The sequence below is a fragment of the Macrobrachium nipponense genome, chromosome 14 (assembly GCF_015104395.2).
Source record: "Macrobrachium nipponense isolate FS-2020 chromosome 14, ASM1510439v2, whole genome shotgun sequence".
In the NCBI taxonomy this organism is placed as follows: domain Eukaryota; kingdom Metazoa; phylum Arthropoda; class Malacostraca; order Decapoda; family Palaemonidae; genus Macrobrachium; species Macrobrachium nipponense.
Window position 1 is genome coordinate 66,711,074 of NC_087207.1, and position 12,930 is coordinate 66,724,003.

A 12,930-nucleotide genomic window follows, 5' to 3' on the forward strand; every position below is an offset into this window, starting at 1 on the left:
AAAGGTTTTTAGATATTCCTAGAATTTTAAAGCTTTTCAACATAAATGTTGTTTTCAGCAATATTAATGTCAAGAGATTAGTAATCAAAAATTCTCCTAAAGATCTTCCAGGCTGCATATATGAAATTCCTTGCAAAAAGTGTGATAAAGTCTATTACGGACAAACCAGTAAATCTCTTTCACAACGTCTCAAACAACATCAATATTCTGTGAGAACTGGGCAAATATCGAATGCATTATTCGTACATATGAGAGATTTAGACCATCCTATTAACTGGAGTCAAGCAAGAGCCTTAATCCCATGTATTGACACAGTTAAAAGGAATATCATTGAATCTTGATTCAAGTCAAATAATAAAAGTTCTAAATTTAAGTCTTGGTTTATTTAAACTTGATGCTTTCATAATGAAAAAAGTTGTAGATAAATATAAGCAACAAAATTAATATATTCAGTTTTTTCCATGTTTTGGACTGTAAAGAAACTTTGTAATTTCGGTTAGGGTCAAATCTGTTTAGGTTTGTGACCGTGTGATATCCGATAATCCTGGATTATCTCTTTTAATTTTTACCCTTTTGACAATTAACCATCTGGTATTCTTGATCTTGTGTTGTACCTGAGACCTTTCTCTCCAATTGTTCTTCATTAACTCCTTGACAATGTCTGAGTAAAGACGACAGCGCTTGGATTTCTGACTATCATTTTCCTGTGGAATTCGCTTATTTATGAAGTCACGTGCATCTACTGTGATTTTTTAAGCATATAGATATATATATATATATATATATATATATATATATATATATATATAAATATAAATATATATATATATATATATATATATATATATATATATATATATATATATATATATATATATATATATATTATTTATAAAAGGTGTGTATGAAACAGACACTATATATAAACAGAACCCAATCTAAATGAAAACAGTAAATTGTAACGGAAAACCCATTGGCGTTTCCCTTTAAAAAACAAACAGAAAGTTAAGTCACTCTTACGAGTGAACAGAACAAATCACAAATATCCTACCTATAATACATATATAGAACATCGACGCCATAAACAGAAAGTCTCATCCAACTTCGTGCACAAACTAAAACTCAGAAATAGCATAAACGAGTGTTACAAATAAAGCAACTCTGACGTTTAGTCCAGAATATCTCCCTGACCTTTCGTCATAAACGCAAGACTTCAAAACATCTCATTAAAAGCAACTAATTTGCATACCGGGACCTTCACCACGACCGAGAAGCACCCTTCACTATCAGTTGCCAAAAGAACACTGTTGCATTAATCCGCCTCCCAAGCTACGTACAAGTATATTTCCTCTGATAATTAGATGTGCTATTGATAAAACAAAAAAAAAGCAACTTCATGACATTCAATTTTCAGTGTGCGAGAAATCGAGACGGATTGATGCTATTTATGTCACTGACTGGAGCAGGGATCTATAAAATACAACTGGTTTATCTCGGGTCTTGGCACGGATAGCTTCTATATAACTTTCTATTAATCAGGTTCATATGAGGCTTAAGACAAGACATGTTCTCGTATGTCTATCCTTATGTTTTGTTTGTTAAAACATACCTACTTCAGAAAATTCAAGCTCCTTAGATAGGCTCACTCTCTCTCTCTCTCTCCGTGTATCTGAATCTGTTTTGATATACCTCTCATTTCTAAAATTACTCGTCTTTTCGTGTCATATATAACAATCAATTATTATCCAAATACTCCTGTATGTTACGTGAGTAACCTCTGAATCTTTAATGAGTATAAATCTTTCAGTTTAGTTCTTTTATCATCTTAGCCTTCCTTAAAATCTATCTCGAAGAGAGGCGGTGTTAGACCTATACATAAATGAATGATACTGCCGTATTCACTGGAGGTCATCAGTGAGGTTAAAGTTATCATAACTAAGACTGACCGATTAAACTTATCATATAGAAGACTGACAACTCAAACTTATCATAACCAAGATGAAAGATTAAAACCTTAATTAGGTGCAAACCTACAGAAACTCCCTATAGAGCAAGTGTCCACCCATTATGATCAACCAATCAATCACCAAAGCGAGAAAATGGACGATAACCGACTGCATTAAATCGACCGGTTTCTGAACCAACTGTAACACCTAAAGAGCAATAAAATCTCGTGCCAAAGAAAAGAGTTTGTAACTGCGCGGGGAAGTATACGATCTCAAACACTACTAATGAACAGCTGGCAGTCACTTACTCACCAGTCCAGGCCGAGTAGAACAGTCAGGAAATCCCGGAAGAACTGAACGTGTGCAGAAATCTCCAAGGTTTCCTTTCTGAAACATCAAAGAATCTCATCAAAAGAGCATTTTTTTTGTCATGTGACTCAAAGTCGAAAACAGTAAAGTTTATTTTCACTAGATGACAAAGGTTGATTTACATTCCAGCTCAGGTGTTGTATGAAATGATGGTATAGTAGTAGGTGAAAATCCTTAACCCATTAGGGGATAATGGACTGTAGAGTTTTTGCGCTAGTACTATTTATTGGCAGTTATTTCTTTTAGGTGATAATGGATCGCAGAGTTTTTGCGCTAGTACTATTTATTGGAAGTTATTTCTTTGAGGTGATAATGGATAGCAGAGTTTTTGCGCTAGTACTATTTATTGGAAGTTATTTCTTTGAGGTGATAATGGATAGCAGAGCTTTTGCCCTAGTGCTATTGGAAGTTTCGCTTTTTTTGATTGCAGTTTTTGCTCTAGTACTATTCATTGGATTTTTTTAAAAGTTGTGAAAGTAATCAGCAAAAACTTAGTTTATACATTGTCAGACACCAATAAATTCGTAAATATTCATATAGATAAAAATTAAAAAGGCAAATAAAATTTCTTAACACACTTCACAACAGCCTTAATATTCCCCTTCTTGCACTTTTCCTCTTTTTCTTTCTAAGTTTTCATTGTCGATCTGCTATTTTCCCTCACTCTCTTATTTTGCATTCTTCGCCCTTTACTACAGAGATGCTCTCTCTCTCTTCTAATCCAATATTCACCATCACAAAATAGCCATGTCATTCACACCTGAGAAAGCACTAACCAAGAGTAAACGAAGTGAACAAAATGAAAAAATAATTCAACCCTTATAGCGTCAATACTATATGTTTGTGTACCAAAAGCTTACTTGCAGGTTTCCCTGTCTTGTTTGTTGTATGCATCGGCACTTTGAAGATTTTCGTAATGGAAATTAATTTTTTTAACGGGAAGTTACTGATCTGAAATCCACTTTTGTATCTTAATATATATATATATATATATATATATATATATATATATATATATATATATATATACATATAATACATCAATAGAAAGATCCACAGTAATATCCTTGTTTATCCAGATAAAATATATTTATGGAAATATATGCAAAGGTTAAAGCATTCGTCCATCCCTCTGTGGACCTGATCAAGTCCTTTAGAAGGATGGACGAAAGCTTTAATCTTTGTATATATTTCCTTAAATGTATCTTATCTGGATAAACAAGGATATTACTGTGGATCCTTCTATTGATTTCTTAGAAGCACGATAAGGTGTTTTTATACTGAGATATATATATATATATATATATATATATATATATATATATATATATATATATATATATATACATATATATATATATATATATATATATATATATATATATATATATATATACATATTAATATAAATAATAAAAAAATATAACATATATCTATATATATATATATATATATATATATATATATATATATATATATATATATATATATATATATATATATATATATATATATATATATATATAGGAGAGAGAGAGAGAGAGAGAGAGAGAGAGAGAAGAGAGAGAGAGAGAGAGAGAGGAGTTAAAAGGGATTGGTAGGATATCTCAAAGACTTATTAGTCCATCCGAGGAGACATCGTGTGCTCACTTATCTCTGGGAGCAGGTTTTACGAGAGAGAGAGAGAGAGAGAGAGAGAGAGAGAGAGAGAGAGAGAGAGAGTTACAAGGATTAGGATATCTCAAAGACTTATTAGTCTATCCGAGGAGACATCGTGTGCTCACTCGTCTCTACGAGCAGGTTTTACGAGAGAGAGAGAGAGGAGAGAGAGAGAGAGAGAGAGAGAGAGAGAGAGAGGACGCATACCCATTCCTGTTTGTTCATGCGTTGCTTTTGAGAGCTGGGGAACTATACGAATAAATAATTTGCAAAGTCCGGTTACTCCTCTCCGCTTCGGAGACGATTAGAGATAAAACTAACGACATCCATCATATTACTGTTAAAACGAAAAAAGGAGGCTTTTGCAGAATGCACCCATATATATATATATATATATATAATATATATATATATATATATAATATATGTATATATATACATTGTTTCATATATGCATATATATATATATATATATATATATATATACACATATAAAACATTATAAACTGTATATTTGTAAACGCCTAAAGCCTACTGTTAAAAAAAAAATACAAAAAACAATAAGAGATAAGAAGCCTTTGGTGTAGGCCTAACGTAGGCCTAAGAAGCACTGGTTTTTATCTTCATGGGCTGATCATGTCCCCCCCAAACCCCCGGCCCTCCAACCCCAGCCAAGGAGGCTTATCGACCTTGTCAATAAAATGCCGAAATGGGCCTATATGTGCCAGATGTGTTGACCTTTTGAACATGCTGAAGGTATGGTGCAATAGCAGACTATTCTTTATGATGATTATACTATTGAACGGAAGAACAAGAAGAAAATAAAGAGAAAAAAAATGAATAATCATGCTTCTTATAAAGAATACGCGTTTCAAACATTGTGACTAAATGTTTGGTTGAAGTATCAAAAGAACCAGAGGAGACGGCAATCAGATTCTTCGCCAAATGTGAATCTACCCGTATTTACATTGGCCTAATTTGGAGTTCAGGCATTTTCAAGTATAACAAGGCCAAAATAAAGCAAGAAAAACATTCATTTACTTACCAAGCTTAAAGAACTGAACAGCAAACATATCTACTGATTTGTTTACTGACGTCAATAAAGACACCAGTGTCACCAAAAACATAATAATTGGCAACCGAAAGAATGCAACATCGAGAGAAGGCTTAAAATAACACAAATAAAACCATATCTATCCAAAAAGTTTTCGTCTGCATCTTACATGCAACAACGATTTAACTCTCGTTTAGGTCTGATGTCATCGTGAATACAATGAAAAGATAAATTCAAGCGGCTTGCATTCAATTCCTTTCTACATTGGCTCATCTCAACTCCAAAAAAGATCAAATGTCTGGTATAAAACATCCCAAACATATCTCTTATCTATTTTTCCTCAATAGCTTATCCAACGAGTTTGGTTCGTAATGTATTCGCCATTGTCTACTTGTACGTAGGATGTCTTCCGACCATATATTCCAAAATAACAATGGTGTGTTTAATCTATTTTGTCAATAGGTCTATGGGTAAACAAAAGTTGACAAGTATCCAGGTCCATATGAAAGAAAGACAAAAGGCAAACCTTCCCTTCAGTACACTTCTTCAGTCTCTGCCAAAAAGGATTCAGAATCAATGAAATGTCTACATTTCATTGGCCGGGAGATCTCCGAGTAGAGTTCGCATGTAAAGTGGTATCTCATGCTGACTGGCTATTGCGAACAGACTCTAGCCACCGCGGATCGAGTAGGCAAACACTAATGAGAAGTAGAAGGCAGTACAAGGAACCCTGACCTGGCTATCAATTGCAGTCAACCAGTGTTACATAGCAAAATAAATAAATGTATAGATATATACTGTATTTTATAAGGCAGAATCCTCTATACTAGCCAATGGGGTTATAATTATGCCTTCAGCACATTTTAGTATGCATTCTGTTTAAACAAATAAAACTTCAAACAAACGAATTCCAGCAACCCTGACTTGGCTATGAAGAATAGTCAACCATTGTTACACATATAAAATAAATACATGGCTAACCACTGCATTTTATAATCTCCCAGTACTATGTAGCTTGCATCCTGTGTGAAACCGTTAAATTTCATACAAAAGAATTCCAGAATTTGACCCACCTAACAATCCCCCGTCCAGAACAGATTACAGAAAGAAGGCAATCGAGACTGACTCGAACTAGTTTTCCATGATTTAGTGTCTTCCAGCGGTTACGTTTCTGGAAGACAAATCTTGCATTTCCTGTTCGTTTTGCTGGAATGACCTCTTCCAAGAAGGCTTCATAAATCTGGACAGAATCCACAAAGAACAGCCAAGGGAGAAAATAAGACTAGGAAAGAAAATAAGGCAAATAAGACTAAACGAAGTAAGGTCTGGAGGCAATTTCTCTTTATAATGAAGAGTGGTTCTGCGGATCTGGCTTGATTTACTGATGGTTTTTTATCGTGATTTTTTCATTTGGTTATCTGTATACGAAATTGATATCTCTTGCTGAGGTTGCTTGTTGAGCATTACACACACACACACACACACACACACACACACACACACACACACACACACACACACATACACACACACACACATATATATATATATATATATATATATATATATATATATATATATATAGTATATATATATATATATATATATGTATATAATATGGCCTGTCGCCTATTTAATTTCACACATTTTTGTACCGTAAGATAATACGCTATAATTACATTAATACTGAATTCTCTTTTCCTCGATTATACATACATACATACATATTATATATATATATATATATATATATATATATATATATATATATATCAGCAAAAGCCACAGGGAAAATTTTTTAAAAAGAAAAAAACAGAGTGCCAAGTACTTTCGTGTATTTACCCCATCTTCGGGGCCCCGAAGATGTGGTAAATACACGAAAGTACTTGGCACTCTGTCTTTTCTTTTTTAAAAATTTTCCCTGTGGCTTTTGCTGGTAAACAAAATCACGTGCTTACTTTTGTGATTTTATAGTATATATATATATATATATATATATATATATATATATATATATATATATATATATATATATATATCAAGGCCTTTTTGAGTTAAATACTGGTGATAAGTGACTTTATCTGGTACGAGGCTGTTAGTCTCATAGACCTCTACCCAAGCTGCAACCTATCATAGGCTTACAATTTGCTGTTAATGTTAACTGAGGTGCATATTTTATTTTAGAAATGAGTCTCACAACAAATATAACAAATAAATTAATATACACAATAGTCTCATATAGGCTAGAGTAGCTCATTTCGTGTATGAGATTTTCATCATCCATCGCCTGGGCAAATAATTCACTGGCCACATCACAGATTTCGAGTCATATGCAATATGTCGTGAAATTCCTCCCAGTTCCAACATTTGTTAGTATGCGGCAGTTTCAAAAGTCGTTATCTCTCGTTTAACTACCTTTTAAGGTTGTTTTATGGTGCGTGGGTGGGCGTCTGCAATCTTTATCACACGTCCAGGAATAGGAAGCTGAAGGGGATGGGGGGAGGACTATGGATGGTATCTATTCCAACCCCCCTCTACATCCCGTTATATCTTTTTGTCTTTATTGGAACGATAGGTCTAGCTTGCTATTTGCCTCTTTCTCTAAAAGCGGTAGATACAACTTGAAAATCCAACGGAATTTGGAGCAGTTATAACGATTCTCAGCTCCGACTGCAGTGCTACTTCTACTCTAATTCAGAGTTGAATTAATACCGAAGTATCACACACCTGTGACCAAGTACGAAATCAGTGTTTTGTAGTTTGTTATAGTATAGGATTCCTACCACAAATGAATATTACGCTATCTGAAAACCTTACACGTTTTCCAGCGCCTAATTCGGAAATAAAATTGGAAGCGCCATTTCTAACAGTGAAAAACGTTGACGAACCGGAACTCAAATCAAATGACAACGAAATTCCTCGTTCATATTTTGGGGAAAATGATTATACAGATTACCACACTATGTCCCCTTCTAAGTATGTGGGCGCGTGTGTTGGTGACGGAGGCGCGGGGGGTGGGGGGGTAGGGTGCTGTGTTGCCGAGTTAAGAAAAAATTAAGATGGGAACACTGGCGTCAAATAATGCCTTCAAGCCGGGCTTATTACAGGCCCGCATTTTCTGTGCGATGATCATATCCTCATTGAAAGTATTATCACTTGAAAAGCACTGACAAATACTTCTTGAACGGTAACCATTGATTAAATAAATTAGCACAAACTAATTTGCGGCTAGTATCAGTACAGGGATAACTGAATATCATGCATTGTTTATAAGATACACCTCTCTTTATATTATTACATAAATAAGTTTGAGAGAGAGAGAGAGAGAGAGAGTGCGTGTGTGTGTGTTGAGTGTGTGAATAAGCAATCTTCAATGCTCGCCTTGAGCATCTTCGTTTCTTAAAGAGACAACTTCCGAACAATGTCTCAGTCATTTATCTTGCCATTATTCCCGCTACATTTAGCTCATAAAAAAACCGACTATCAGGCTATTCACTGTCTTACGAGAGGGAGCATCAAATGTTGATAGCGTATTTCGAGTACTTGCCAGATAAGCCAGACGTTTATATCGATAAAGAATGATAATTTTCAGTCGAACGTCGTACCCTGTTACAAAGATTAGGTTCTGTCTTATTTAAAGGATTTTCCTCTTACTGTAGTTTATATCCGCTATACTATGTAATACTAGCTGCAAAATAACATGACTCATAAAGCTGTTCTTCACTGCCCCATATGTATACATTCATATTGATTAGTGTGAAAGTGTGTATATATCAGTCTGCAAGGTTGATTAAGAATCACATAATTCGTCACTATATCCCACAATTCTGGGTGCCCAATCTGAAAAACTTGTGATTTCGAGAAGTGTTAAAACCAAAAGTGTGTAATTCACGGATCTGAAAGGTAAGGAATGCAATCGCAACTTTCTCCCTAAAAGAGGCATTGTAAAAATCATTCATTCAAAAACCGTATAAAATATTAAAATACAGCATGGACTAGTACAGGGCTGTATCCAAACCTAACCTAGAATGCTGTAAATTGCAAAGGAGGGCACAAGGATGTATCCTAACCTAACCTAAAATGCTGTAAATTAGAGAGCAAAGTACAAGGCTGTTACCTAACCTAACTTGACCTAGAATGCTGTAAATTACAGAGCAAATTTCAAGGATGTATCATAACCTAACCTGATACCTATGCAGTAAATTACAGAATACAAGAATCTATCCTAAACTAATCTGACCAAGAATGCTGTAAATTATAGAGCAATGTACAAGGATGTATCCTGGCCTAACTTGAATTAAGCAGGCAGACGAGGATTTGCATCTTTGAACCCTCCACTTAGCCTAACCTAGACTTATGGTTGCAATAGACTATGAAAATTCAGTCTTCAAACCATGTCCGTGAGTCATCATTAAAACATAATTACACTTTTAAAATGGTTGATTTCTTACGCAGCCATATACGCCAATCTATGAAAGTCAAAACTACTTACTATCAGATAAATTGTAGCCTTTTTTCGTGTTTAAGCTTGCTTACCTCCTTGTCAGAAGTGGGCCGTTGTCCCTTTAAATGATACACCACATACCAACTAAACTCAACTCCAGTTAGGATGATCTAGTCCTTTAAGTCTTTTTATTTTTTTTTTTCCATTTTCAACAATGGAAAGAAAATTAAATGAAATAAAAAATAGTTGAGGCTAACTCGCGACGTCGCATTCGTGTGACGTGGGTTATCGAAACTTTTCCGTCGAAGTCCACCACTAGCTATAGATAACAAACAACTAACCGGACCCGAGGAGACGGTGGTTAGCCAGCAAGGTATTCTCTTCGTCAGTTGATGTTTACTTCACATGATCAGTTGTTATTATCATAATGTATCATTTCAGCACATGAAACTCATTCGCATGGAACAGGGATACTAAAATGGGCCATTGAATTGCAATACCAGCGAATCCCACACTGCAGCTGTAGCTGATCATGATACAGAAACAATGATGGTGTCGAGAACCAGCAACATCTGAGTAGCGTCATGACACTAACCACTATACCAACTGACCGATTTAGAGAGAAAGAGAGAGAGAGAGAGAGAGAGAGAGAGAGAGAGAAAGAGAGAGAGAAATTAAAGTCAGTTCGTCACGGAAGTGATTGCGTCATAAACTAGAAGTACATTCTTCAACGTATCAACTTCGGGGGCTGCTCAGTGTCAGTTTGTCAATTACCTTGGAAAAACCAACACGAAAGTCATTTAAGTGGACAATAAGACTCGATTTCTGCGGTAGGTATTGGATGCACTGTAGTAACGCTGAGCCTGAAAATAACATTCAACCTTGATGTTTCCACCCGAGTATTGTCAGTTGACTTACCAACGTGTTATTTTAACTATGTAACATTCTTTGAATAAGTGCCAATTACCAGTACCAAACATAATACTAAATAGTTATCATTATGCTCCAGTAATGCAATGGGCAATGTCAGGAAAAAGCGAGTGTGACTAGTTTAGTTTTGATTATTTGTTTAATCCCATTGTTGCTTACACGACAAGCTACGAGCTGGCTACAGTTTGTATCTTCGACGAAAACTAGAGCGTCACTGTGATTGGAGCTTAGTACCAAGGTTAGCTTACTATTGTAATTGTACTAGCCTTCAAGATTATATAGTTACGCCAGTTGCGGAAATTTTAAGCTTCATTGAATTATAAAGTTTTTATTGGAGATTTCACTTTTGATACTGCCTAAATTTACCGAGTAATTCTGCCTAAATTTGAGGGAAGGTCTTTGTGTTGTCTTATTTTAAATTGTTTTAATGTGCCATTGAAGTTGACCTGAGTTGTTAATTGATTTCAGTTTTCCTGTTAAAATATTCCGTTGAAATTGTGTTATGACAGAGACGACACTTGCGTTAGGAAGTGAATAGGCCTATCCATACCATCTGATTAATAACATGGTCATGTAACTTACGAAATAACCTATTTTGATGGCAGTGAAAGAATGTGAGCTACATTACATCTTAAGTTAGTGGATAATGGCTTTTAATGCTGTAAAGGCAGTTTGTTTAATGTCTGCCTGTGGTGCAAGGGAACAAGACTAGTGCGTGATAAAGAACGTATTTTAACACCTTGCAGTCACATTATTGTTAAACTCTGAAAGGAGGCTACCCATAAGATGTTTATGTAGAACCATCATTTGATTACATTATAAGTGATAGCTCAAGGAGTATCGCTATGAAATCTAAGATTATGAAATATGATGTATACTGAACTGGAATCCTTCTTGCTCTCTTTGTGAAGAGGAATCATTGTCTGCTTATTACGTTTATAATCTTTTGTAGTGTTGCAAGGGCATGAGATTATTTTCAGTGGTCTTGAAAAAATAAAGTAGGCAATCAGTATACATAAGTATACACATACACAAACAGAGAATTTAACCTGTATTTAGTCTTACTTGATTACCCTGGTTACATCATAGATCTCTTATATGTTACGTATTCTCGGATGACTGATAGCTACGAGTGCGTACAGCCAAAGACTGCCTGTGTAATCTATTTTCGCAAGATTTAACGCAATATCAGTGTATATATATATACGATTCATAAAGGGAACAATAATAATAGCATTGCCTTGACCTAAACTCGTGGGAGTGTGTGTGGTCATATAAGCGTTTGATCAGTTGTCAATTAGCCTAGATTGGAAATGGGAATTTACGTTGCCAATATGTAAGTCGTCCAATTATATGACTATCGCAAGTATCAAACTTCACTTTAATAAGACAAACAAGTGCATATACTATTTCATTTTCTAAAATTTATTTTTGCCCGTATTCAGTTACCTTATACGAAATTATGGTTGCTGCAACAAAATTTGCATTCTTAGTCATATAGTTTTCTGTACATTTTTATAAAAACTTATTTTGATGTTTTGTTACTAACTGCCAGCAGTTACTAGGTCTCGACCAGGGATAAGGGGGATTGGGATATAAGTATTATTGGGAATCTAATAAAGACAAAAATGTACCTTGTAAAATTTGTAAACAAGACAAAAGTCATAAGTTGTATCATTACATTATGGAATGTAAAAAATTTGATGGAATCAGAAATGATTCCATTGCAGATCTGTATGAACAAATATGTTTTATAATTAATAATAATAAAATAACTGATTTTATCAAAAAATGTAAGGGAAACCATATTGTATTTTAAAATAGAATAACTGTGTTATTGGGAAAGGGAAAATATAGGAACACTATACTTCCCTTTTGATGTAAATTATCAATAAAATTTTTGAATTGAATTTGAAAAAAAGGGATAAGGGGGTAGGGTAACCGCCCACCCCCATTAAAAATTAAAACCAAGATTGAAAGAACTTCTGCTATTTAGTATAACTGTAATTGGATCAGGATAAGACCAAAAGCTAAAGTCCTTTTTATCATCACAGTCGGAATTCTTCAGGACATTCCTGACAGCAGCATAAGATAATATTGCAACCAACCTTAGCGGTCTGATAAAAGGGGCAAATGATTCCCCACAGCCAATACAAGATCATAGCGAAATCGAGAACGATAGTCGCTCTTAGTGAACACCGGAGCAGCCATTACATTGACTCAGCCCTGCCTCCCCCCCCCCCCCCTACCCTACTCCCCCCTTCCACAACAAATATACACACACACGTACTCCCCTCCCCTTCCTTCCCCTACCACATATACACACTCCTCCCCTCCTTCCTACCCCCCCAATACACACATACACCCCTCCCCTCTCCCTCCACACATACTCATCTCCCTCCTCATTGACACTCCCCACCCCCCCTCCCCCCCAAACCCCACACACAGAACATACACGCTCCCCAGACATACCCCCCACCCCCCACCCCACCCCCAACGCCTCATTCGCGCTGCTATCTTGACCTCCA

General features: G+C 35.3%; 1 protein-coding gene across 1 annotated transcript in view; it reads right to left on the reverse strand.

Annotated features, from left to right (window-relative positions):
• Window positions 1-9,603, reverse strand: part of LOC135226256 (uncharacterized) — a 476,135-nt gene extending 466,532 nt beyond the window's left edge. Inside the window, exons 1-2 of the mRNA XM_064265695.1 lie at window positions 9,565-9,603; window positions 2,259-2,333 (exon numbers count right to left, since the gene is read on the reverse strand). The gene's annotated coding sequence lies outside the window, so the exon portion shown is untranslated. The remainder of the gene's footprint in view (window positions 1-2,258; window positions 2,334-9,564) is intronic.
• Window positions 9,604-12,930: the final 3,327 nt, after the last annotated feature.